Source organism: Triturus cristatus, chromosome 8 (genome assembly GCF_964204655.1).
Source record: "Triturus cristatus chromosome 8, aTriCri1.1, whole genome shotgun sequence".
NCBI lineage: Eukaryota > Metazoa > Chordata > Amphibia > Caudata > Salamandridae > Triturus > Triturus cristatus.
In genome coordinates, this window is record NC_140591.1 from 1120173769 (window position 1) to 1120191104 (window position 17336).

Sequence of the window (17336 nt, forward strand, 5' to 3'; positions counted from 1 at the left end):
TGTTACAATAGGTGCAGTGTGTTTGGAGCATCTTATATTAGATTTATGCTCCCCTATTCGGACCCGGACCTCTCTGGAGGTTTCACCCACATAGGAGAGGAGACAAGGACACTGAATCACATATATGCAGTTAGATGTTCTGCAATTGGTCATCTCCTTTAGGTCAGCGGTATAGCCATTAATGCATATAGTGGTGCCAATGATGGCATTAATGCAAGCATGGCAGGAGCCACATTTGTGGTTGCCTTTAACAGGTGATGGACCATCAATGGATTTTTGTATCCAGGTGTTTCGATCTGAATCTTTAGCCCTGACTAACAGGTTTCTAAGATTTTTGTTTTTGCGAAATGCAAAGATCGGTCTCGGGATAGGGGTAGTATGTTCACCCAAATTTAACAGATGCCATTCTGAGTTAATGGCCTGCCTAACTTTATTATTGAATGGAGAGTGTTTGGTAACACAGACGAGTTTATCGACTGTGTTTTGCGATTTAGGTTCAAACATCGCATCGCGATTATAAAAACGCGCCCTTTTGGAGGCATTCCTCACCAGTCTGGGTGGGTAGCCTCTATTGATGAACTTGAGCTTCATTGTTTCTGCATGGATAAGGTAATCTTTGACGGTAGTACAATTTCTGCGAAGGCGCAGAAATTGACTAAACGGAATCCCGTCCTTTTGACTCCTAGGATGAAAGCTTTCAAAATGAAGCAAGGTGTTTCTCGCTGTGGGCTTCGTATATAGCGATACAGTAAGCTTACAATCGTGATGTTCAATCCAAATGTCGAGGAACTCGAGCTTGATAGTGCTGACATGGGCTGTGAACCTGATGTTATGGTCTGCTGCATTCAGCCATTCAATATAGTCGTTCAGACATGATTGGTCGCCTGTCCAAATGAAGAAAACATCATCGATGTAACGCGACCAATGCCTAACGTTCTCGAAAAAAGGGGCTACTTCGTTAAAGATGTTCTTCCTCTCGTAGTCACCCATGTACAGGCATGCAACACTGGGTGCACAGGCAGCGCCCATGCTAACTCCCTGTACCTGTTGGTAGAGTTGCCCGTCAAACTCAAAAAAGTTTTCTTCCAAAACAATCTCAAGGCAACGTGTCAGAAAAAGGCCGTTAACCAAAGAAGGATCGGTAGCAATGATGTTACTCACCACTTGGCAGGCCTCCCTTTGAGGAATATTAGAGTAAAGGGATTCGACATCCAGAGTGACAAGAATATCTCGCTCTGGGTCGTAGTCAATGCCCTCGATCTTAGATATAAAATGACCGGTGTCCTTCACATAAGACGGTAAACTTCCCACAATCGGTTGAAGGAATTTATCCAAATACTTGGACAGAGGTTCCGTCGCCGAGCTGATCGTTGAGACAATAGGCCTCAGGGGCGGGTCAAGTTGATTCTTATGTGTCTTAGGTAGACCATAGATGATGGGTGTGCGGGTATAGGTTGGTGTGAGAAAGAGAGCCTCTGCCAAGCAGATGTCACCCCTCTCAACCGCTTGTTCTACTGCCCGCAAGATACGACGCTTAATCCTCGGTTCAGGATTCGTAAGAATCTTACAGTAATGTCTTGTTGAACCAAGGAGATCAAGCATTTTTTCTTTATATCTGATGGTGTCAAAAATGACAATGCCGCCCCCCTTGTCACAGGGCTTAATCGTAAGTGCTCTATCATTCTTCAATGTTTTGAGAGCAAGATTTTCTTCCCGAGTGGTGTTGTATGCAGGTTTGGGAACATATTTGACTGCCTTTTGGATTTTATTAAGAACAGCCCTCTCAAAAAGGTTCACTTCCATGCCTACAGACTCTAAGGACGGTGTAAAGGTAGACGGAGGCCTTAGACCAGACAGGTTCTCTTGATTGGCGCTAGACTCTTCATTCATAAAAAACTTTTTAAGGCGCACTTTACGAAAAAATGCATGTAGGTCCTTAAAAAGTTCAAATTTGTTGATGGTAGTGGAGGGAATAAAGGACAGACCCTTTGTGAGAAGGGTCACAGCGGGATAGTCCATGGTGAGCACAGGGAGTCAAGGACAAGAGGGAGTGATTGTTCAAGGAGGAAACCCCTTTTATCATACAGCCTGATGGGACGCACCAGGTAATCCCAATAGTACTGTGGTAGCTAGGACTATAGACCCAGAGGAAGAACCAATGGTAGCAATGATTATAATGGGAAGGAGGTATGCTTTTTTGGTTGATACAGCGGCAACAAAATCTTGCCTCTCAGAAGGAAATGTTCCATTGTCCTCTGCCACCATGGATACGCAGGGCTTCTCTGGTGAAGTACAGCGCATTCCATACACAACACATGTGCCCATAGAGGTGGCAGGGGTGCGAACGCAGGAGCGTTTCCTTTATTCTCCAAATTCACCAGCAAATTTATTAGGAAGGGATATCATGTCTAAATTAAACATGACAATAAGATTTTCCACCGATGGGTCCATGACATGTGAAATACCAGGGCAAGCGAAATGTGGGATACATTTACTAAGAATACCAGAGGAAAATGTGGTTGGAAGGGCAGAGCCAGTGCATTATAAATTGCTAGCAGATGCAGTACTTACGGTTCTGAAGACAGAGGAAATACTTTTAGGGAGATGGATGGAATTACCACCAAGATAAATTTTTAGGAGACAAGCTGGTGGTGATGAACTAGGACAGGTGAATACCCTTTATCTTGAGTGCATGGAAATATCCAGAAGGTGGGGCGCTCTGGTGGCATTAGATAATGATGGAGGAATTTGGAAGGTCCTGATTTTTCTTATGCCTGGTCTGAGACCGCGGGACATTTCTAATTCAGAACTCTTTTCAGACGATCCCACCAGGACTGAGATAGTTTATACACACACTGCACCCTTGTTAGTACGTGTTTACCGTGCACAGACCACGTTACCAGTTGTGCCATCCCCCTCCAATGATATTGAAGCACTTGCAGCAGTCCCACCTTGTCTCTGGACATCAGCCTCAGATGAGGTAGGACTGATACTATCTGCAGAACCAGTTAAGATAAAGTTGAAGCCAGGTGCACAATTGCCACGTGTAAAACAGTATCCACTGTCTAAAGAAGCAAAAGAAGGTATTAGAGGGACAATACAAAGACTGAAGGATCAGGGAGTCCTGTATTCCTGTCCATCACCTTGTAACACAGCAATTTATCCTGTGAAAAAATCTACAGGCAATACTTGGAGGATGGTTCAGGATTTTCGCCCCCTTAATGCCATAGTATTAGCAGAGTACCCCATAGTGCCTGACCCATCTGTGATATTGACTAATATACCAAGTAACAGCAAATGGTTTTCTGTGGTGGATTTAAAGAATGCTTTTTTTAGCATACCTTTACATCCTGACAGTCATTATTTGACAGCCTTCAGTTTTGATGGTGAACAAATCCAGTACTCTAGACTCCCACAAGGCTATTGTGAGTCTCCATCTGTTGTTTAATAGAGTATTGAGAGATGATTTGTTAAATTTCCAGTCAGACAGTACAGTTTTGCAATATGTAGATGATTTATTAATATGCAGTAAAACAGAATCTGAATGTGTTCTGGACACTGTCAATCTCCTAACGCTACGTGCTACTAAGGGATACAAAGTGGACAGGAAAAAATTACAGTTTGTGCAAAAAGAAGAGCTGTATTTGGGCCAAGTGTTGTCCGCAGATGGCAAAAAGATGGCAGGTTCTAGAATGCAAACTATACGTGATCAGCCTCAGCCCAAGACAGTAAAAGTCATGCAGAAATTTCTAGGACTTTGTAATTTTGTACGTCAGTGGGTATTTGATTATGCTACCATCATACAACCACTATTATATGCAATGAAGCAAGCTAAAACTGACAACACAGGCATACAGTGGAATGATGACAGTATAAGTGCATTTTAGACATTGAAAGAAGCACTTGCTTCAGCCCCAGTGCTAGCAAATCCAGACTATACAAAGAGATTTTTTTCTGTTTTCTGCTGCCACAGAGGATTCCATGATATCAGTCCTTACTCAAAAATACCCAATGGGTCATAAACCTGTCGCCTATTGTAGTGGACTATTAGATCCAGTAATGAAAGGTCACTTTCCTTGTGAGCGAGCGCTTGCAGCAGCAGCTTTTGCAGTAGAAAAGAGTAGTACTATTACAGCAGGATGCACTGTAACATTGTATGTTGAGCACTCTCCATTCGCTGTGCTGCAGAAAAGTAAAAGTACACTGACCACTTAAAGAGCAACAGGTTATGAAGTAATACTGTCAAACCCTTCTATCTGCATTGAGCGAGTACACTCAGTCAATCCTGCAACTTTTTTAGTGCACCCACTAGAGCCCACTGATCATGACTGTAGTGCTACATTGAAGGAGGACGATCACCTGGCACATGAGGACCCCTTGTCTGATGGCCGACAATTGTTTATTGATGGTTCGTCATGGATAGACCAGGAGTCAGGTAAAAGACATACAGGTGCAGCTGTTGTTAAGGCTATTGGTACACCTACTGATTATACCTTACACACATTGCACCTCTTACCCTTGCCATCCCAAGACTCAGCCCAAGTGGCTGAATTAAAAGCATTGATAACGGCCCTACAGGCTTGTCAGGGTCAGCTAGTAACAATATACACTGATTCAGCATATGTAGCTTCCATAGTTCACTCAGGGCTGAAGAGATGGGAAAGGTGAGGATTTCCTAAATCTGATGGGACACCAGTAGCGCACCAACATCTTTTAGCTGAACTTATTGCTGCATTACAAATACTGTTGGACTTGGCCCTTTTTGCAGGGTCATCCCTGAACTTTTTTCCTTCCTCCTGTATTTTTTCTGACCTGTTGTTGGCTGTTTTATGACTCTGGGCACTTTACCACTGCTGATCAGTGCTAAAGTGCATATGCTCTCCCTATTGTAAATTGATGTATGAATTGGTGATTCCATAATTGACTGATTTGGTTTACTTGTCAGACCCTAGTACAGTGCACTGAGTGTGCCCAGGGCGTGTAAATCCAAATGCTGCTGGTGGGCTTGCAGCACTGGTTGTGCCACCCGCAGAAGCAGCCTGTAAAAGTGTGTCTAAGGCCTGCCATTGCAGAGCCTGTGTGCAGTCTGGTACTGTCATGCTGACTGGGCAAGTGCACCCACTTGCAAGTCCCTAAACCTTCCCTTTTCTTCATATCAGACACCCCTATGGTAGGCCCAAGGGCAGGGTGCATTGTAAGGATAAGGTAGGATATGCCCTGGTGTGTTTGGCATGTCCTAATAGTGAAATACAGCCATTTTCGTTTTTCACTATTGCAAGGCTACCTGTTCTCCATAGGCCAGATTGGGCTGTTAGATTATTACGTGTTTTTGACCTATTTAGGAATGAACAATTAGTGTGGGCACCTATCTATGGTTATTTTTTAACGCTATCCTCCAAGGTATGATGCTGCCTCCGACTTGGGCAGGAGCAGAAATCATTCCCATTTATAAAAAGGCTCCCCGCTCAACCCGGCAAAATACCGCCCAATAAGTCTTATTGATGTTACCCAAAAGATATTTGCCCGTGTTCTCCTGGGCCGATTGCAATCATGGATGGATGAAAAGAAAGTCTTAACACCTTTACAAGCTGGTTTTAGGGCTAAAATTTCAACAATTGACCAGATTTTCAGATTGCATTTGTAATTTTGGAGGGTGGTAGCCTATATCTAACCTTCATGGACCTTAAATCCGCTTTCGATACGGTGCAGCGCAATCAGCTAAGGGGCTTACTCCATGACATGGGAGTACCAACTTATTGATGCCACCAGCTGAAGCGCTTACACCAGGATACGTACGTGAGAGTAAGATATGGCAAGAAAGGGGAATTGACAGCTCCTTTCCCTGTAGAGAAAGGGGTGAGACAGGGATGTGTCTTAGCCCCGACCCTGTTCTCCCTCTTTTTAAATGGTCTAATTGAAACCTTATTGGCAGTGAAATATATAGACTCACCGAGGTTAGCGAACCGCAAAATACCAGCTTTAATGTTTGCGGACGATACGCTGCTACTGTCTAAGACTCCTATGGGTATGCAGCGGGTAGTGGAGGAGTTCTGCACATTTTGCAGGAATAGGAAACTGGAGATAAACCTCCAGAAAGCAAAGTATATGGTTTTCCACGCTAACACTAGCAATTGCCCACACCCTCAAATGGATGGCAGGCCTCTTGAAAGGGTGTCGTTTTTTGACTACTTGGGTCTCACTCTTAATAATAAGATGGATTGGGGAACCCAAGTAAAAAAAGCTAACCTAAAACTGACACAGTCCATAGGGGGCATTTTAAAAGTATATAAAAATAGCACTCAAAAGTGGTAGGCCCACCCGTAGAAATATATAAAATTCAGACAAGGGGAGCGTCATTATATGGAGCAGAGCTTTGGGGCCACAGCCCATCTAACACCTTATCTATTATAGAGAACACTTTCCTTAGGCAGCTCTTGGGTCTTCCCAAAAGCTCACCTCTTACACCACTAAGGATTGACCTTGGCGTTGGCCCAATTGCTGATATAATTGCCTCCCGACCACTTTTGTTCTGGCGCCGTCTATGGAGCACGCCCGAGCTAGCAAATTATAGGGAGGAACTGAAGGATGTTATGACCATTTTGGGAGCAGGGAATATACCATGGCTGTCCCATATTAGGAATACTTGCCAAGCACTGGGGAGGGCAAACATATGGTTAACACCCAAAGAGACTTGCCCCTCTATTCCTAAAAAGTCCTTGTTCCTCGCCTACAAAGAACATAAATTTGCCCAATTATCGCAGAGCATCAACTCATCAAGTCTGACTTCCAGGTTTCTGGAAGTCAAACAGCAATACAAATTAGAGTTGGCTCTGGATAATATTCAACCCTTTCTCACAAAGAAATTATTTATACAATTTAGACACGGGGTGCTTCCACTCCGTGCACTTACTAACAAATGGAAAGGAGCTACAAAATTAGACTGTCCTGGGTGTACTGATACCGAAGAAACAGAACTCCATGTTCTTCTCTTCTGCCCTGCCTACAGAAGGTCAAGGTCTAAGTGGGTGCTCCAGCTCTGCAGAAATGTGGGGATCAGAGATCACACTGAGGCCTTTAGTTTACTAAAATACGAGATACACCCTTTATTTGTCTTTGCAACCTCCAGATTTTTATTTGCGATGTGGAATATACGTAGAGGCATTATAAAGAAAAAAGAGCTCAGAAATTAACCAACTGTGCCCATTTGTTAATTATCTTGCTAATTTAAATTTGCACACCTCCCTGCCATCAAAACTGTCTTGAAATCTTCCCCTTCAGCTACTTTATTATTTTTAATTTCTTTTTAATCCTATTTGTACTAGTTGTTTTTAAATGTTTTTTAATCTTTTAAATTGTGTTAATAGATCTCCTGATCACGATTGATACCTAAGGCTGTAATTTATAGGGTGACGAGTAGTAGTGGCGCCGGTAAACATTTTATGAAATTGTGGTACATCATTTCTTGCCGGTTTTGAATGATATTCTGTATTATTATTAATTCCATAAATTGCTGTGTTTTATCATTTTTGTAATCTATGAACGATTGTTATATTTAATTGTGCTTTTATGGCTGTACAGCCGAAATAAAGTTTTCTTTACTTGACTATTACATGTTTATATTCTTAAATGACTCAGAGAACATGGTAGAAATTCGAGTTTAGTATGCCTGAACTCAGAATGATAAAATACATCTTTTAATGAAGGTGGTTTTAACATTCTGTGTTTGAAAATACCACTTTTAGAAAGTAGGTCTTTTCTTGTCTAACCATTCGAACCTGCCGTATGCTAGGCTGTGGTTATTCCTTTGTCTGGAGTTTGAGTGACAGGGCTGGGGAATTCCAGGAGACAGTGTGAGGTGTCCCAGTGGTGAATAGAGAGATCTGCATCCAGATGGGTGGGAGGAGTTGCACCTGGGACCTGAATAGGGCTGTGCCTGCCTTCCACAATGCCGGCTCCACCTCCTGTGGAGCGGCTGATGTCTTTGCCCTACACAGTGAATGAAGAGAAGGAACCCTGTCAACAAAGTGCTCCAGGACTGTACTTGCCTTCCACAATGCTGGCTCCACCTCCTATGGGGCGTCTGATGTTTCTGCCCTGCACTGTGAAAGGAAAGGAGAAGTCTGGTAAACAGAGTGCTCAGGAACTGGTTTGGACTGGGCAAAGGCCTCTCTCCCCTCAGAGAACAAAGGATGTTTGGGTATAAGTAGTGGGACCCTGATCCCAAGAATTTAGATCACTTTTGGAACAAGAAGAAACCTTTACTGAGGAGCGAAACCTGAAGAAACTGAGGAGAGACTATCCCTAAGCTGAAGTGCTGCTTGGGGGATTGGCCTGCAGTGGTTTGCCTGACTGCCAAAGGAAGGAGAAGAGACTTTGTGTGCTTATTTCAACTTGAAAGGATCTCCAAGGTCTTGAAACAGAGCTTGCCTCCTGCTGAAGTCTCAGGGACAACAGACTTCAACCCCCATCTCCCCAGAGTTCTTTGGAAGTGCCTGCTGCTGTTTTGGCCCTTCTGAGGGACTGCGTGTCGCAAGGAGCTGGAAGCGCGACTCAACGAAGCCGAAGCGTGTCGCCGTCGCTGCTGCTGCCGTCGCACTTCTGAACAAGGGTGTTGCCGCTGGAGTTGTCGCACTGCACCGCATCGAGAGAAGCGTCTCGCAACGAAGAGGAAGCGTGTCGCCGTCGCTGCTGCCTGCCGTCGCACTTCTGAATAAGGGTGTCACCGCTGGAGTTGTTGCACTGCACCGCATCGAGAGAAGGGTCTCGCAACGAGGAAGAAGCGTGTTGCCGTCGCTGTTGCTGCCGTCGCACTTCTGAACAAGGGTGTCGCCGCTGGAACTGTCGCATTGCACCGCATCGGAGAAAGCGCCTCGCATCCCTGAGAAGCGCGCCGCCGTCGGAGCTGCTGCCGTCACATTTCTGAACAAGGATGTCACCGCTGTAGTTGTCGCATTGTGCGGAAGCTTCACGCATCGTGGGAGAAGAGTGTCGCAGTTGGAGCTGTTGCCGTCGCACTTCTGAACAAGGGTGTCGCCGCTGCAGTCCACGCATCGAACCGAGAACTTCTCACATCCCCAGAGAAGCGTGCCGCATCTGGAAGATCTTCACGTCTTTATTCCTTTGCACCAGAACTTTGCCGCATTTCCATCGCTGCGACATTGCTTGTCGTGGAAGCGCAACGCATCGTAAGGTACATTGACGCAAAGTGTCGCATCTTAAGAACTGAACTGAACTAAGCTAAAAACTACCATCTTAAAGTAATAGTATTGTGTATTTTTGTCGTTTATGGTCTTGTGGTAAATCTATATAAAGCATACTTATTTTTGATATAAAATCTGTGTGGTGTCCATTTGTAGTGTTGTCACTGGATTACTGCATGTGGTCACAAATGCTTTACACACTGCCTCTGAGATAAGCCTGTCTGCTCGTGCCAAGCTACCAAGGGGGTGAGCAGGGGTTATTTTAGGAGTGTACCCCCTTACCCTGACTAGAGGCTAGGGTCCCTATTTGTCACAAGTACCTACCTGTGCCAACTAGAGACCTTCAAATCTAACAAATACCATGTCAAGTAGCAGTGGTTAAGTGCCAAGCACATACAAAGGGAACAGATTTGGTGTCTAAGGGAAATGAAGCTGCTGATACAGCAGCAAAGGAAGCTAGTTTATATGCAATGAAAACATGCAGTATGCACACTTTAGATACAGATAATGAGGTTAAGATAGAACACTGAGAATATTTCTACAGAGGCATTATTAGACATTAAAAATGCAGCGCCACAACCTGAGAAAGAGCTCTGGAAATCAAGGGGGGGGGGGGAGTGACTGGATTTCCAGATCTTCTTTATAGATCAGCAACTTCAGGTAAAGTTATAATGCCTCAGTCATTACTTATAACAGCCCTTCGACAACTTCATTTACCAACACACAATTCTAAAAGAGTAATGATGGATGAATTAAATAAAAGCTGTTTTATCCCTAATCTAGGACCATTAGTTGACGTATTTCTAGCTTCATGTCATGTGTGTTATCAGTACTCTAATAAAAGGTCACCAAAATGCCTTCATCCTCCATTCCAAGACCAATAGGTCCTTTCATAGAGTTACACATAGATTTTGTAGATATGATACAAAAATGTAATGGATATAGGTATTTGTTAGTAGTGGTGTGTCCATTTTCACGATGGATTGAAGCAGGACCTTGCTCCAGGTGTGATGCTGACCAGGCAGCCAAATTCCTGGTGAGCGAGGTCATACCTAGGTGGGGGGTTCCGGCGGCGATACGCAGCGATAATGGAAAACACTTTGCTAACACAGTATTTCAGCAAATTACTACACTATTAGGAGTGGAACGCCAGTTTACCTCAGTTTACCACCCAGAGAGTAATGGAATTGTTGAGAGGATGAATGGCTTTTGGAAAGCACAGTGTTGAAAATTTGTGAGACACTGATAAAGAATTGGCTTTACTGCCTTCCCCTTGCTCTGTATGCAGAGAAATGCCCCTTCGAAAGATCATCATTTGACCCCTCACCAAGTTGTAAAAGGTAGGCATTCTAATTTTTCTTTTAAACAAAATCAAATGATTCGTTCTGATACCAAGTCTGCATCAGAAAGTGTTTGTCAAGAAATGAATGCATACATGTCTGCCTTAACAAAAGCTGTACAGGTCTATTCTAAACAGGTTCAGCTGCAAAAGGCCAACAGTACTGCACCACCCCTGCCCTTGTTTACAGCCATCAGCATCGGCTCCTGGGTCTTCGTGCGCAACTTTGTGAGAACATGGAAGGATCCCAAGTTTCTAGGCCCCTACCAAGTAACACAGAGCACGCCAACAGCAGTAAAAGTGGAGGGGATGCGGAACTGGGTGCACGTCCCGGACATTATTCAATTTTTGGCCTCACTCCCACAAGTGTGGCGAAGGCAATGGTCCAAGAACAAATTATACAATGAAGAGACAGTTAAATGATATTTTTCATAGTATAATAATGAGTTCAGTGGTTATGATTATTACTCTGATAATGTGCTATTGTATTATGTGTTATGTAGATGCAAAAGATCCCACCCATAGGGAAGAAGTATTACGCTTTCGTAGAGCTGTTTTCAATGAAGATATACATCCTCTGCGTGATTCTCTACTTGATAATTTGTGGTACAAAAGCATGCATGATATAGGTACCAATACACAAATTGATAGTTGTTATGTATGTTCTCTTATTCTCCATGCCATAGAAACACCACCTTTAGTGTATCCTTAAAGAAGTGGCTGTTAATATGACAAAGTGTTTATTGCATCTTTTCTTGTGTAGGATAAAAGCACAGTTACAGCCAACGCATGTTAGTCCTATGACAGCCAGAGTTAATACAACCAGATTTGATACAACCCCTGAAATTTTGCAAATTTTGACAGATAAAACAGAGATAATGAAAGAGATAATCAGAATGAAAAGAGCAGGGCAGAAATATAGTTATGCAAATTGGGAGGAAGCCGTATTGGAACGAGTTATTCGAGGGAGATCTAATCCACCATCCACCTGTAATAATTATTCTGCAAAACCACTGCCCCCAGATTGCGCAGCCAAACCAGTATTGAGTATTGAAGCATAATAAATGGTTTACTGGAGCTAGGTTTTCATGTAGGGCCATATCTTTATGGTATGGCACAGAAACACAAAATCATTTGAGATTTGATGATATAAAAGCATCATGTCAGCAAGTATGGGATGAAAACATAGAGAGATATACATGGACTGGAACTAAACGTCATCCTAAACTGGCTGTGAAACTAATGAGATTTTCTCTTTGCTTTCAGGGAAATGGGATTGTTAAAGTGGGACGGAATCTCAATTGCAGTTCAACTATTTACAATGCTGATATGCAGGGCGGTACCTCCAGCCTTATGGATTTTTACTGGCAGTGTAGAGCTCGAATATACACTCAATTACCCCCGATTGGAGCGGAATCTGCTCTCTGGTGACTTTGCATACTCCATCTATGGTAATACCAGCAAAAGAAATACAAAATTTGCATTTGCATTCCATGAGTAGAGCATCAACTCTGCTGCATCATCACAGAAGAAAAAGGATGGCTGAGTACTTTGGAATTTCAGTGTGGCAGAATGTGCCCAAAGAGTATAGGTTGTTCAGTGACGCCCAAACATGTTTTGGAAGTCTGATATCTTTGTTTCAAGCAAAAGCAACTGCTCGCTGGGTTCAGATCACCCGCTGGGAGCTGATGAAAGCCATAAATGCTACTGAAGATGGCTTTAATGCAATTAAAGAAGAGCTTCGTTCGATCAGACTTATGTTGATGGAAAATAGATATGTTTTGGACTTAATGACAGCAATCGAAGGAGGAGTATGTAAAAAACGTAATTCCGTATGCTGCTCTTTCATACCGGCGAATGATGATGATGAAGGAAATCTAACTCAGGCCATATTGACTTTGCATAATTTGCATGCACAGATGAAGAAAGAGGGGGGTGCTCCAGATGAGTGGTTCACTGGCTGGTTTGATTGGGTGCCGTCCTGGATGTCGGGGTTGTCTAAGGCCTTGTTACCTATAATAGTTCTGTTGCTATTGATGTGCCTAGTATTTTTCAGGTTATCTTAGCATGTTGCAAGAGGGCTATAGCTAAAGTGGGAGGTATGTTCCCTATAAGGAGAAATAAAGAGATGCAAAATATAGAATTGGAAGAAATGTACTGGGGTAGTGAAGAAGTAGTCGAAGAATCGACTAGAGAGGGGAATGAAAGGAATCAAAACCCTAATTTAGATTTACGACCTAATTACTCAGTTTTATTTGTCACGTGCCCACACACTGTGAAATATTATGTAAAGACAGAAAACCAGTATAATGCTGTTTAAACGTGCATGTTAAAGTTGCACAATTGTATCTGGAAATAACCTACAGCCTGCTTTCAAAAAAAGGTCTCAATGCAGTTTGGTTTAAGTGTTTTTTCCTCTTCATTGTATTCAAGCTGAGAACATCCTGCCTAGGATATGTAACAGGAAATTCAGAGCAGCAAGAATGTTTTCCATTGTAGTCTGTTAGTTTGGCATGAGAAGTCACAAACAACAGGAAAGAGCTGTTCTTTAAATAAATGCATGTAATCTGGGTGGGACATAACGGAAAAGCAGTAAGCTTTTTCTATTGTGAACATTGTATTAAATATGGATGTAGGCCAAAATTAGTATTATAAGAAGTAGATCCAAAGTGTATGTTAGGTGAGACTGACTTGTGCTTCGCTAATAGCACATCACTCTCCCAGCTGAATTAGCCTGGCATGTACAATAAACCTTTTTGTACTCCCTTTTGTTGCAGATGTGGTGATTAAATGATTTGCACTGCTTAAAGGATTTTTTCCCAACAATAGTACAAGTCAAACCCGGAACTCCAATTCAGAGATCTGGAGTAGGATGTAAAACACTGATAACCACTACCACTCTCTATGTTAGGGAAAACGGCAATGTTTAAAATGGCGGCACTCCTGAGGATCCTGTATATGGTCCAGAACAGCCCCTATAAAATACCGGTGAAGTTTTTCACTAGAGTAGACATATTAGTACGGACAGTGCTTTGGGCAGGAAGAAAACCTCGGATAGCCATGCGAGTCCTCAAAGGTCAAAATATGAAGGGGATATGGACTTGCCAAATGTACGGAAATATTACGAGGCAGCACAAGTAAGTACGGTGAACGATTGGGCGATGTAGACTGGGATGACTCCGCGTTCAAAAGAGACAGGGAAGGAATGGGGGAATAAAACTACTTACATGCACTGTACGGAGGTAAACTATCACCCAAAGAATGCCCTGCGATAAGGAGAGTAGTGGAAACTTAGAAGTAATTGACCTGAGCATAAGTAGTCCACAGTTTATGGTGAAGTTGGATTTTAAATTCCAGTTTAGCAAATGCCACTTTTAGAAAGTTGGCATTTACTTACTTTGGCCATTTGGTGCCTTCTGCCTGTCTCTGGAATTCACGTCCGGGGTGGGTGACAGCTGGCTTCCTGCATTCCCTCTAGACAGTGCTGTGAAGTTCCTAAGGCTACTTCAATCAAAATCTAAACAATGATATAATAATAAAAGTAGTGACACTGGAAATAGAAAAATACAAAATTATTTATTACAATGTATGTTTATTTTATATGTAGGCATTTGTATAAAAACATATAAATGACAAAACATGAGCTGTAAATTATTCTGACTATGATCATTCATCCACACAATCGTACTTCATACTCTAATTCCTGTGATATGTATGATAGAATGTCAGCATCCTAAATTCGTTAGATGTCTGACAACCATAGGCGAAGAGGATGATTACAGCACTAAATCTCATGGATTTCTATATCTGAAGGGTGTTTCTAAGATGTCTCAACGCGCGTTTCAGCAGATAAACTGCCTTCCTCAAGAGAGCCACCTCCAAAATACTTCTTCTGTAAAAACAAAATACATTGTATCTATGTGTCACTATTAAAAAATGAATGACTAAATTGTTAAATGTACATAAGTTTCACAAATACATTACAAATAATGCGATTGCATCAAAAGAGCCGACCACCAGAGAGTAATGGGAAGGACTGGAAATGGGGGGTATGACAAAAGATAAAAGATAAAGAGATGAAAAAAATAAAAAGTGAGAAGGAGAAAGAGAAGGGTGAAAAGGAGTGGGGTGAATTACATATACCCATAGATGAACGGTGCATGAGATGGAAGTGATATATACAGATCAATGCAAAGAACCCAACCAGAGGTGCACCTCTATGCTGAAAGTAAGTGGAGGGGAATACAAGAACCTCCTCATATCAATGGTAGGTTAGCAGACAGTAGCTGTGAATGAAGGAAGAACGGAGCGTTAAGCTGTCTTACCAAAGTCCACGATGATCAAAGGTCTAGCCAAGTTTGAGTGCTAAACTCACTGGATGGCATATGTAAGGAATTCAGTCCTATAAGCGGTAAATATTAACATTAATACCAAGGTGGGTTGCAATTGGTACTACAAAGCGAGAGCAGGAAAAGATACTAAGTAAGCACATAATTAATCCCAGGTGTGCCGAACAAAATCAAAAAACCGTATGGAACACGGCAAACTGAGAGAGCTGGTATGATTATTATTGATGAATAATCACAACAAGAAGTGTGAATAAACAGAAAGAGATGAAAGAACCAATAGAAAAAGGATGGAAAGGCAACTACTGAAGATAAAGATGCCTACTTGCCCCTGCAGGGTGCTTAATGTGATAATAAATAATAATACAGGCAAGTCTCAAAAGGAGTTGATTTAAAAGAATGGGAATGCTGGTCATGCCTGTCCAGCAATGACAAAACGACAAATGTTAAAATAGTAGAATGAACAAAGAAAAACAGAGACTTCAAAGCTAATTACCTCTTTGAGTGGATGCAAAGAACGTATGAGTGCAGGGATTGTTGACCCCAACAACCGCAGGATTTAAGGAGAAATTCAGGAGCAGGATAAATCTGTATATAAAAAAAGAAAAAGGAAAAAAGAAGAAAAAAGAAGATCATGCCAGATAGGAGGCTGCAGGTTACTAGGATGTAGCTGGATGATTAGCATAGAGAAGCAAAGAAAAGCTCCAATGAGTAATTACCTTGTGTTAATGTAAAAGATAGCCGGATGCAGGATGGTTATTTTAAATAAATGGAAAACGATGATACAATCTAAAGAAAGAACAGAAAATATACCTATGGTCATGGAGCTGAAACTTACAAAATGTACACAATGTATAGCCAGCACTGACAGTGGAACAAATGAAACACTGAAGGTAAACTACTGTCTTGATACTTATGCATGCAAAAGACCTAAATGGGTATGTTCGAGGAGCAGTTAAGCTGAAAACAGAGCTCCATAAATGTCGTATGATTAAGGGGCGTCCATGCAAATGCCAGCAGTGGCTATACTATAAATTAAAAAATTGTGTGGACGCTAAGAGAACGCTGCGCTAGCGGTCCGCAGATAGCAGTGTCTCTTACCGTATGATGCACCCGGTGAGGTATGAACGAACGGACGTCCCACGATCTCCACTCGTATAGCTCGTTACGACTGTCCTGCTGGTGCCGAGCCGTAGTGTTGCGAAATGCGCTATCTTAACCGGTAGTCTGCAATCACGTAAAACGACGCAGGTCGCATACGTGTACGTGGTGATGTCATAAGGGATTGAGAGGATGAAACGCAGCAGCCATGTTGGAATGGGAACTTGAAAAGGGTCCAACCACGGACCAATTATACTAATGCATTGGAAGAATCTGACCAATAGGCTAAGAATGTCAAGCAAGATAAACGTCAGGTCTCACCTAATGGTAGTAAGTACAAAACAAGATATATGGAAAAGATCAAAAAGTCATGCCGAAGGATTGCCAATGTTTGCATAAATGGCAAAGACAACAATCAGAGTGCAAACCCCTACACAAGGGGTAATATAGGACTGAAAAGAGCGTGATGATATGCAGGGATAAATATGGAGCCAAGTTAGTTGCAATTATAGCGTATTGCTTGTTCCCAGGGAGTATCTAAATTTAACCCATGTACTTGTGTATCTAATATAAAGATCCAATATGCCTCCCTGCGTTTTCTGATTGCCTCTGATTCTTGTATTTTGTTGTTAATTTTTTCTAAGATGAGCCATTTATTCTCATCTTCTGTATGATTGTTGTCCTTTTAATGTTTGACTAGAGGGGCAGTAGTCCTGTTGGTCTTAATAGCGTTCGATGTTCAGTAAGACGCTTCGAGAATGACCTGGAAGTTTCTCCCACATAGCCCAAACCGCATGGGCACAACAGCAAATATATCACATTGTCCGTTTTGCAGTTGGTGAATGCTTTAAGATGAATCTCTTTTTGTTGGTACATGTATCTTTCTGCAACAATTGCTCCATTGCATGCTTTACAATGTGCACACTTATGGTTTCCATTGATGGGGTGGGTGCCTCCAATGTTTTTTTGTACAAATGCTGGTTTGGTGGTTATTCTCGACCTGACAATTAGATCTCTGAGGTTCTTATTACGTCTGTGAGCATACATGGGTCTAGGAAGTTTATTTTGCGATTCCATGTTAGTATTAAGAATATGCCATTGGGCATTGATGATTTGTCTTATTTTTTCATTGAAAATGGAATGTCTAGTGACACAGACTAGTTGTGAGGTTTCATTCTTGGTATGGGTCCCTAGTAAATGGTCACGGTCAAAGAAGCGCGCTCTTTTATAGGCTTCCCTAATGAGTCTCCTGGGGTAGCCTCTGTTGATAAACTTCTGTTTCATGACTGTAGTTCTTAGATCATAGTCATGTAAGTTTGTACAGTTGCGTCTCAAACGCAAAAACTGTCC